The following is an 11,962-nucleotide window of genomic DNA, read 5'->3' on the forward strand; positions in this document are numbered from 1 at the left end:
CCCCCCCCCAATCAGTACTTCCTTGTATTTTTGTGGGGTAGGAGTTTTAGGTTTGTAGATATGTATTCCTACAGCTTTCAGTGAAACAATCAGAATCCTCTGTGATCTGTCATGTATTTCCAAAATGGTATAAATCATCAGGATATATCTTAGGAGATTTCTACCATTACAAACCTTGGAAATCTCATGAGAGGAGCTCATCTCCAAGAGTTCTTGTTTTGCTGAAGTCAAAATCTTGTAAGCACGCGGCTATTCTAAAGAATTAAATGTGAACCCGATGTTAGCACTGATTTAATCTTGCTCATAAACTTCAAACTCGAGCCAAAACCTCTGTGCATGCGGATAGCAGGAATGACAGCTTGATGGATCTGAAACTTTAAGCGTTGTGTACAATTGGGATTGCTAAGCAGGATGAGAGATATGTAGAACCTTGGATAGTCCTGTAAGGATATATAAGCCCTTCACAGGCTTGTCAGATGAAGAGCAAATATGGATTTATGTGTAAGGATGAAGGAAATGGGAATCTTCCTACCAATGAAGGTTAAGAAACCTTTTACATTTTCTCCAATGAATTGCATACCCACATAAGCCAAGGGGTCTCAGAGTTGATGTTCTGCATGCTGGGAGCCATACCCTTCAGAGAGCAAAAGTGGTTCTGGGAGATCCCTGGAAATGAATGAGACCTTCAGGTGATAAAGAGTATTTTTAGGGAATTTTTTTGCTTATTTGTTTTTACAGTTGAAGGAAATTAAACCAAAGCCCTAGCTTGATTTCTCCTCATGGATTAGTTTGTGCTAATTATTGCTAATAATAGAACTGTGAGCACTCAAGGTCCCAAACGTGCAAAGACTCGTACAGCTATTTTGTGTGCCTATTTAATCCAGAACCGACAAACAACTACCTGCAAAGTTAAAGGTACATGTCTTTGCAGGATTTGAGCATGAGAAAGGGTTTGGAATCATGGTTGTTTTAAGAGCCCAAACAAAACAACAGCTGATGGAAAGCATAAAAGTAATTCTCTTCATTCAAACGCGATTCCTGATCAATTGCTGTCTTTGAGGCTCTCTAGCTAAGCCTTGTACAGGAGAAAGCAGTAAGAAATCACAAGTGAATGACAAAAATAAATCAAAGACAGGAAAGAAAAACAACCTCCTTGTTTATGATAAGTATCAGTTCTGTTTCCTCTGCGTTGGCTTCATCCAAAGCCTGCTGTAATCAATAATATCTCTTTTGACTTCAAAGCACTTTGGGTTAAAGCCTGTTTCTGCACATGGGTGTTTTCAACTGTGAGTCCCTGAGCACAGCTGTACTATATGCCAGGCTGTATTACAGCAGTCCTGGACCTCGTGCTGTGCACAGTGTCCTGCAATAATCCTAGCCTAGGTCTGCGAACGGTGTAACTGCGTTACAATGTGCTGCTGAAACTGCACCATTCTGCAGAAATATCTTCTCATGCCATTCCCCTCGGTACCGTTTCTGGTTCAAAAGGAAAAAGTCCAGTGAAGGGCATCTTGGGAAGCATCAATACCACCAGCCTTTTAATCAGCTACAACTTAAGGAGGAGTTACTGTAAAGAAGTGAGCGCACTTGCATTATGGTATAGCTTTGGCTAAACAGTCTAGCCAGGCTGGTTGGGAAGTGTTTTCTCTCCACTCCTTTAAAAAGCTCCCTATCACCAGCCCACCACACACAAGCGCACACAACTGGTCATGACAGTGTTTTGATCCTACTGTGGAAAAGTCAAGGAAAAACTTGCTTGGTTTTGGTAGGCACATGGTTTTCAGTTTCATATGGAAATGCTGCAGTTTTAAATTACTGCAGAAAAGAGACTTTTAAAAAGGGACAGAGAGGTTAAAATGGGAATAAAAATAGAAGCATTTTGCAGGAGGAAATGTAAACCTTTTGGGAAAAAATTTCAACTGCATTTCCTTGCTGTATTTTGCTGTATCTCTAACTATTGGAAGGGGAGGCAGGCAACTCTGCACAGTGGTTCATCCAGATGATTTTATATATGGACATGTGGAAGAAAATCTCTTTTAAGTCACTGGATAGGGTTGGAGAAATCACATGACTTTTTAGGGAGCAAAACTGGTAGCACAGACATTATGCCTATGCAGAGAATAAAGCAGTTGTCAAGGCTTGTAAGAATCAAAATTTTGGACTTTCTCCTGAAGGTTTAAGTGAAACTGGGATGTTCAGGCTCTTACACTGTAGATAGTCATCTTGTGTGTTTAATAAGGAAAAATTTCTTTAATGTGAGGGTGGTGAGACCCTGGAACATGTTGCCCAGAGAAGCTGTGGCTGCCCCCTCCCTGGCAGGGTTCAAGGCCAGGTTGGATGGGGCTTTGGGCAACCTGGGCTAGTGGAAGGTGTCCCTGCCCATGGTGGGGCGGTTGGACTAGATGATCTTTAAGGTCTCTTCCAACCCAAACCTTTCTGTGATTCTGTGATATGATAACAAATAGCTAGGATGGTATTTCCAGAGAAGTCCAGGTTTGGTAGGTGCCCAACCTCAATGAAAATTCCCTTTGGAAACTACGAGGGAGGTGGGTGCTAATGAAAGTCAAAGCAGCGCTGTATCTGTGGCCCTAATGACACCAAACAATTAAAAGTAGCTGTGATACATTGAAGTATTACACAGAAGGAAAACTTTAGCAGCCAGTACCTTTGGCAGAAGGATGCATTATGAGCTTTGCCCCTAAAGCTTTGTAGGGAACCCCCAAAGCATCATCAGGGTGTCTCATGCTTCATGCTATTTTGGGGTCTGATATCTGAGAGATTGGCTTTAAGCACAGAGGCCCCAGCTGTAGTTCCTTCCTGTTTGTCATCTGCTGGAACCAGGTAGAAAGTAAATAAGGGGATTTTTAAAAGGAGTAGAGATCTAATGCAGAGATTTTTAATTCTTTCTCTAGAATTGAAAGCACTTCCCACAAAACTTTTTAAAATATTTTGTGATAAATTCAAATTCTGCTCGGGCATGGTTACCCTTTAAATTCAACCATCAGGAAATGTTATTTATGTAAGACTGGGTTGTCCTGATTAAGGGAGTGATAGTACTAAGAACAAGAACAGTGACTTGTAAAGAACATTGAGGCTGCATCACAGAGCTGTTCTTCTGAAACATAAATTTTCATTAAAAATATACAATGCTTTCTTTGCAAGGAATTGTAGAGCGCTTTAAAAGGCTAATGACGTTATTGGTAGGTGATACATTTTGCAAATGGGAGACAAGGAAGAGAAAACATAATTTCCTCTAAATTTAGCATAAATTCTATTACCTCTGTTACTGTCCCATAGGCCAATGGCACAGCTTTCCTAAAGCATCTGCTTCCTAGATTATATGTTATGGTTTGTTCTTTCAGAGCCCTGTATTGTTTCTGTGGAAATCAGTGCAAATGCTTAGCTCTTCACGGCTACATAGGCATTATGAGTTAAAAAATAAAAAAGGAATTTGAAGTTGGACATCTACATACATACTTAGATACCAATAACCTGGAATCCACTGGTGGATTAGCAACTGTGAAAATATGCTTCATGTTTAGATTCAGGAGGGTGAGCGCCAGGCTCCTGTGTTTAGAAAATCTTGGCCAGGGTCGGCAAGTTATTTACTGATTGTCTGTATCTTATCTTGATCCCTGCCTCCTATTTCATTCTCGTTGAGAGAACGCTTGCAATTAATCACAGCAACATTTTTAGACATCAGTGATGAGGACTTAGTGGTGCTAAGACCTTACTGTAAAAACTTTTCCCATTTTACTACACAGATACTGTGAAAAGCAAGTTAGGATTAGGAAACGGTGATATTCTCACATTGTAGAGAGGAAGCAGAGGTACAGATAGGTTATGTGGTGTTTTGTCCAGAGCCTCTGGCAGAACTGGAAAGGGAACTCGGACCCTATTTTCTTGTTTGACTCTCTGTAACCCCAGAACAACTCTTCTACCTCCGTTTCCCTCACAGACTTTATTAGCATGCGGCTGGACCTTGGTGTTCTGATCACTCATGGTAATTATTCAGCAGCATCTTGCAGGGCTTGGGTGCTGGAAGTATTAGATCTATTCTACATAATTTATATAATTTACTCTTGAAAGTCAGAAGGGAAAAGGAACCCCTAAGTTTTGATTAGACACTAAATTCATTATTTCACATTAAAATTGCCTTCACCAGAGGACCAAGGATACTTATTTGATTCAGTAACGAGAGCTCCAAAGGGTACTAATTTAGTAAGACTATTGACTGTTCATTACTCTGATGTTGCTCAAATAGCTGAGAGCATGTGTGGTGTTTAATGTGATCTTAAACATTACTATCTACGGTAAATCAGAAACAGGGCACAAGTGCTATAGCTGCTGTTTAATGATGTATGAAAAAGCTGCCTGGTAAAGTGTACCATTAAGAAAAGCTAAAACCAGTGCTGAACAAAGGCCTGATGAAATATTGATACCTTTGCAGCCAGTATGATTTCTTCTTAGAAAGTGACTGAAGTCTGGTTTTCTGAAAAATCACACTTAACTTGAGCAAAGCAACGCAATCAGATGGATAGCAGCAAATTATCTATTGGGGGGAGGGGAAAAAACAAGGAAAAATAATAGTTAGTCTTCAATATATCAGTGTTTCGTTTATAATCAAGACATCTAGTTCTGCCATTATTCCCTTTCCATTGAAATACTGAACTTCCCTCACCCAGTCCCCAACTGTTTCCTCTTTCTTGGAGAAAGCAACCACTTAAAAAAAAATAATTAGTAAGCAGTCCTTTCTAAAATATGAAGTAAAGGATATAAACTTCAGCCCAGCTTTAAAAAGTGTAAAAAGACCAATGTTCAGGGTAACAGTTCCAGGACAGATGTCATCATTACCAGACCTTCTCTCAGAGGTTCTTGGGAAAAGCATCACTCCCTCTGCATGTGCTTAGCAAGGAGGATACTTCTCTGCGCATGTATATCTGAGAGAACGGCTTTGATGTCGTGAACACTGTTACTTAACTCCAACCCAGTAAGGTACATCCACATTTGCCAGTATTTTGACATAAAGCTAGTGTTTGTGCTTGTGGTCCTGACCCTAGGAACGGTGACTTCATTTCTTTTAAGCTAGGGAAGCACCTCTTCAACTCTTTGTGAAGCAGGGCTCAAACTTCTGTGCAAAATAGGCTATTTTTATTTTACTTTCCACTTCTTTGTTTGATTTTTGCCCACCTTCCTTAAAGCTCAGGCTTTTGTGTAACAGGGCTGTGGGCTGTGGTAGGTCAGCACTGTTGCCCTCTGTAGCTTGCTGCAAGGGTCATGTGTACAGGGATATAATGGAATTTTTTACAAGTCAGGGTCCTATCATAATTGTGAAAGCTGTCAGGGATTGTAGTACCTGTGCTTAGTGGTTAGAGCATCTCTTTCAGACAGAGACCTTCTCTAGTTTGTGTTGGGCAAAACCTGAGGTTTCTCCTGTCTGACTGCTGTGTGTGGGCTTTGCTGGTCTCATAGAGCCCTGTGGCTCATTCAGCCTAGAAAGAAATAAATACCAAACTGAAAAGGCACCCAGAAATGGTGCAGGGAGTTTAAAAAAACACCAACCAACCAACCAAAAAACCCCAAACAAACAAACAAACAAAAACCAAAAAAGACCAAAAGGAAGTGCTTTTTCATATAGCACATAATGAAATTGTACTACTCATTGACACAGGATGCTGAGGAGACCTGAAGAATAAACTGATTCAAAATAAATAAAATAATAGGATTAAGCAACTTTATTAGAAGAGGTCCTGTAACCAGGAAAGGATTGTGCTTCCCTAGCCCCATTTTTTCCTTGGGTTTCTATTACTGAGGTGTGCCAGAGGCAGCTACCAGGCTGAGAGACCTTGGTCTGAAGCAGAGCAGCTCTTCTGCTCGAAATGACCTGAAACTGATTCAGTCCAGCTGAAACTCACAGGTCTCTGAGAGGTAGGTTGCCATCTGCCCAGAGGACAAAACAAGAGGTCCTGTTTCAGGATCTGGCATATGTCTGCAGAGACCCTTTGTTCTCAGCAAACTTGTATTAGGGGAATAAAGGCTGGACACATGGTTATTAATGTGCTGTGTGGGCTCCCTCCAGTCTGTGGCTGCAAGAGACCTTGTATAGATCTGCCTACTCAAATATACACGGTAAATGCACACAATACATACACATGCATATATATCTGCTGACTCTGAGAGATGAGCAAAAAGAAAGAAGAATCAAGAATCATGTGCTCCATCTGTGCTCCAGCAGCATTTCAAGTTATGTGGGGACGCGGCATAACTTGTTACAAGTGGGTATTTTTAAAAAAGGGATTTTGGAGATAATTGATGTAGATCTGTGATATTGTGCAAGAAAGTGCCCTGAAGAAAGACCCTGAGACAGGCAGCTCATTCAGATTGTAATTAACTCACAAAGAGCAGGTGAGGGGAGGGACAAGCCTCCAGCCTTTTCAGTCTTCTCCTTAAACAAAGAAGACCTTTACAAATATGTGTGTATTAGAGCCTTTGGTCTGCAAATTTCTCTCTCACACGATCATAAAAGATTCAGAGGGCTGTATCTTTTTGATTACTAATTTATGCTGTTTACAGACTGGGTAAGGGGAAGAGAAGAAAAGAAAAGCTCTGAAAACTCTAGGATCTGTACTTTGCTATTAGGAGAAACCAGTATTTGTCAGACAATCTGATATAGGATTTTGTTTAGCTGGAGAGGAAGGGTCAACTTTAAAGCAGGATGTTCTCTGTTGAGGTAAGGCCCACTTCAGCAAGGTAATGGGGAATATGTGCCAGACAAGATCAGACATGAGGATAAGTCTGTGGTCAGGGCTCCTGGAGATGCTGGTTTCATCCCAAATTGTGGGAAATGCTCATGTTCTTCCCATCTCCTTCCTTAGATCAGCCTGACGTTGTCCAGGCACAAAACGTCCTCCTTCCCCCAGATACGCTAGAGCCATGATGTCCCACTTGCAGTTCCCAGAGGTCACAAAACATTTTGTTTACTTCAGGTATGTGCCTGCCAGTGCCTCTTGCCCTGCTGTGAGGCTGCAGATACAATACCTCTCTCATCATCTGCTCTGTGTTGTTGTAATCCCTGATTTTCTTTTTTTCAATACCAACCCCTGATTCTCATCAGTGGGAGTCAAGGTGCGCAAAGAATGTAGGTGCAAGCCCTTCATGAGACCCATCTGGGACCTCTACAAATTTATTTTTATTCCTTATTGCTCTTTTGCTTTTCCATTAGCCAAGCAGAAATCTGACTTTCCTCCTCCACTGCAGTGCAATCAGCACATTAAAGATCTACATATTATAATTACTTTGCATCTTTTTCCTGGATTTCTTAAACTCGTTCATCTAAATATGTGAGCAAAGTCTTTCTTCCCTTGCCTTGAATGAATCCAGACACCCTTAAATTAAAATAAAAATGGCATTGGGGTGCTGTCACTACTTGAGAAAAGCCAGAGGAATCAAATTAAGACCATCACGGTCCCTAATTCACACATTTGTGGGAAGGAAAATTGAAAGTTCAGCACTGTGACTGTAAGATGGAGTCCCAGTTTGTCATCTTCTCTTCTTAAAAAAATACATCTTAGTGATTTGATAGATCACAAGGATCCCTGTCTCTGAAACAAAGGAAGGGAAGATGCTCTTTTGCTGGGGATGTAAAATAGGAGCCACAGCAAGCCAGTTGAGGATGCATTCTCCATTAGGCACATAAAGAGTTGCACTGAGATCACTTGTTAAAGTTAAGCATGAGTGCTGGCTAAACTGGAGTTTAGACTAAGCATTATGGGGAAGATGTTTCCATGAGAACATGCAAGGATGAATAAAATCAGGGTCATACCTTAAAATATTAGTGCCTGTGTGACAGACACTAGGTAGGATGCAGAATATGGGTTTCTGTTAGCACGTAAGTGGGCTCAGCTACTCTTTGTGCCTGTAGTTTTGTTTAGTAGTGCAAACGCAGTCTGCAGATGTTTTGCTTTTCAAATCTGTCCCCAGTTCTGTTCTCTTTAGCCTGCAAGGAGTTTCATCTAGCAACTACCAGAGTTAACCAGCTTCATGAACAATTCACTTTTTAAAAATCAAAAGAGCTTAGAGAAACTTTTTGTTGAAAGGCTGGCTCTGACGTCTGTAAAAGGAGGGAAAAGTAGCTGTTGTAAGTAGATCTTTTATTTGCTTTTCTAGAAGTTTAATGGGACTCAGTGGTCAGGCCTGAAAATTTGTGATGTGCCTCCAAAATGTGATAATACCCGGACACCTGCATGCACACATGCACGCACAAAAATCCACCCATACCGCCAACACATGCTTCTCTAGTTCAGAATAACCTTCTTCCCTGAAGGGCCACGTGCATAAAGTGCCAGTACATAACGGCTCATGTAACTGAATTTTAAACTCCTGAAAATAGCAGCTTAGATTGGAAGTGCTGACATAGGCTTAGTGACAGCAGTGCCAGTTTAACAGTTGTATGCACTATGGAGTGTTCTTGCAACATTCCTCATCTGAAAGACAATCTGTGCGTGGTATAGACTAGTATAGTTTAAAAAAAAAAATAGAGGGGGAAAAAAAACCACCCCAACTGTGGTCTTGGCTGACAAACTCTGTCAACCAATGCACTCTGTGCTCCTGATGTTTACTGCTTGAAGCTAAGTAGGATATTTATCCAAATTTCAATTCCTGCTACAAATAAAGCTCAATTTGTGCGTGTGTGTGTGTGTGTGTGTGTGTATGTGTGTGTGTGAGATGATTGCTCATTTAAATGACAACTTTATATATGATAATTACAGTCATTAATGAAGACACACTTACATTACCGTAGATTATGAGGATAAAAGAAGATCTCCCAAGAATCACACGGTGCTATAGACTAGAGTCAATAAGAAAATTAGTCGAAATACTATCCGGAAAATTGTTCTTAAATAATGCCCTAAAGGTTAAAGGAACAATGGGTGTAAATTCAATGGAAGAAATTTTAAAAACACACTAGAGGTCACTGTTGCTACTCGTGCAAAAGCTTTTTCTGCTTCCTTTTAGTTTAAGACACTAAAGATCAAACATTTCAGCAGGGGAAAAAAAAAAAAAAAGAGTACTTTTGTTTCTATATATTTCAAAGCATGTATAGTTTGATAGTCTGAAAAAATAAACAATATATTGATATGGAACAGATGGTCATGCTATGATTGTGGAAATGGTATGTACTGTACCTGTGAAGAACTTGGAGTCATAGGACAATACAGTTCTATTTTGTGCAGCATCTTTCATACAAATGGCATCCCCAAACACTTTATAGCTTGTAGCATTAAATAATATAGCTTTAAATTACAGAGATAAATAATCAGTGGGAGAGAAATTAAATGTTATGGGCAAGGGACAAAAGAAATGTTAGATATCTGTAAGCTGTGTGAGGGCATAAATTGCAAATCAGAGCCAAAGATAAATGAGGAAGCCAAACAATTAAGTCTAGTAATGCAGTAGAAAATACCTCAGTCTTCCCAAATTATTCATGAGCTGGGTATTAAAAGGGAAGCAATCGTTTTATATCATAAATACAGTCCTATGCCTAAATGTATTTATAAATATATATATATAAGTGTATGCACAATTCATGTGTCTGTGTATATATATTTATATCTGAAGAAGAAAACCCTCTGAATGCCCAAGGGTGTAGACACTCACTCTAAATGCAGGACAAGACCATGGCATGTTGCATTTGTTACAGCCTTCAGCAATTAAAAAGGGCTGGCTTTAGAGGAACATTTTTATTCATTGATATGGAGAAATAAAATCATACACTCCATATAATAGGAATATTGCCACAGCCTTCAAAAGCAGAAGGTAAAACGTTCCTGCAGAATGCAGTTCTCTTCTGACATCTTAGTTGCCTCTTGAATGCCATTAAAATTCAGCAGACAACGAGTTTCTCTAACAGCTCAAGGAATTAAGCTACCAGTGTAAATAATTGTAAGTAGTGCAAGTGAGTGAGAAGGCAGTAGATTGAATATTTTTCGAAGAACATTGTTCTGTGTTCAGTCTTCAAGCTCTCATTATCACCTCAACTTTCGGAGCTGCCACTGAATTGGATATGGGTTTAGGGGGTTGCCCAGTTATGGTTGCTATATCTGATGAGTCCTTTAGCTGCTAATGTCATTGGGATCAGAATTTCCAGTTCCATGGGAACAGTATAAGAGCTTGAGATACTTTTCCAGCTTTTCCTCAGATAGTCTTTTTGAAACCATGTGGATTTTACCTCTATAGATCCGTTGCCCCCGCAAGCAAGGAACTCAAGGATTATTATCTCCTACTTGCAAATTCTATCATTTTTAGTGATAAAGCATATCTTTTGCAAGCTATATGTCATCTTATTCTCCCTTTTGTCTGTATGCCTGGGATTTTCATATATGTGGCACCCCGCTCAGCTACTGGCTGGCTGCAGGATGTCTGGACAGTTGGCCACTGCCACAGGCACACAGATCAGCTCTGTGTCTTTTGTCTGTTGGTGGCCTGGCATCACTGGGTTCTAGGGGTCTACAAATGTCGACAGCTCAGGATTATCCCCAAAATACAACGCTGAATTACAGAACTGGGAAAGCAGCAGCAAGAATTTATATACATGTATTCTGTATATTTACAATATCAGTTTATAGATTTAATACAAGTCAGGGCCATGTTAAAGCCTCAGGCTGCTACGTCTTTTTTTTTCCCAGAGTTGTAAATTTTTATTTTTTTTTCTGAACCAGTTTCTTGTTATATCATTAGGCATGGTTCCTATCTTTCCATGTGACTCCACCCAGACCTGCAATGTGTTATATTTAGACATTTAAAGCATTCCGTGGTTCTAAGGCAGCTTTATTATTAAAAAGCTGAAGTTTCTTTGGGTGAGGCTAGATTAGCAGCTGCTGAGGGACATTGGACCAACACGGTCGGTTTTCTGCAGTGGTATTTGTGTGGCTGTAATTTTCCCCTTGACCATCTTTGGACTGAGAAATGCTCTTCATTCTAGAGAAAGCAAGGCTAATGAGTGAAGCTGCGGTAGAAAACTGGGGAAGTCACCCAAAACAATATGTACAAGCTGGGACATTCAATCTTGGATGCCTACTTCAATGTACCTTAGAGAGATCTTATTTTGAGAGAGTTGTCAAAGCGTTTTGTGGAAACCCAGCTCTAGTAGCTTTTTGTGGCTGTGAGCTTAAGCTGGATGTGGCCTGAGAGCAGGGTGTGAGGGGAGGAGGGAATAAGTAACTTATAAAGGCTAGCAGAAAAGTTCAGTTATCTGCCTCTGATTTCCCTGTTTGTATTGTTTTTACATTGGTCTTTGACTATGTAACACCTGGCCTTAAATCCTTTTATTTGGTCTTTACTTGAACAAAGCTCTCTTCTGAGCCAGTAGAGAGGAGAGGATCACTAAAAGCTGAAAAAATGTGTGACAAGAGGACTCCTTCCTAGTTTAAGGTAAGAATGAGGGATTCTACAGAGCAAGAAAGTCTCAGCGAATGGTCCTGCCCTTTCTCTCTATGAGAAAATATGGGCCAAAGGATAAAAAGTTTTGCCATTAGCTCTCATGCTCTGCTTATCTCCTCCAAGTTTCTCAGCAAGCCCTGCACCTCCTTCCTTTCAAGTTCCCCATCAGATTCCTTCCCACCATGCAGCCATCAGTGAATCTTATAACCAGAGATAGAAAATCCTATATAGACTTTCCCTTCTGTCATTCATCTTACATCTCTCTATATCAACTGTGGACGTTTGCTGTGCAGACACCTTCTCCTCTTATGTGTCAAAAACAAGACCAAGATATTGTGGTTGTCAGTGAATTACACTGTATGGCCCAGCAGCTTGGCTTGGGAATCAATTCTGTGAGTGCAGAGCACCTAGCATAATAGCTGCTAGACATTACAGCAATGCATATTATAAGTAACTGGAAGATGATTTAGCATTTTTAAAGACTAAAGTATTTATTTCCTTACCAGCCTTCTTTTCCCATTCC

This window comes from Athene cunicularia (genome assembly GCF_003259725.1).
Source record: "Athene cunicularia isolate RWA chromosome 3 unlocalized genomic scaffold, athCun1 chr3_part1, whole genome shotgun sequence".
Lineage (NCBI taxonomy): Eukaryota > Metazoa > Chordata > Aves > Strigiformes > Strigidae > Athene > Athene cunicularia.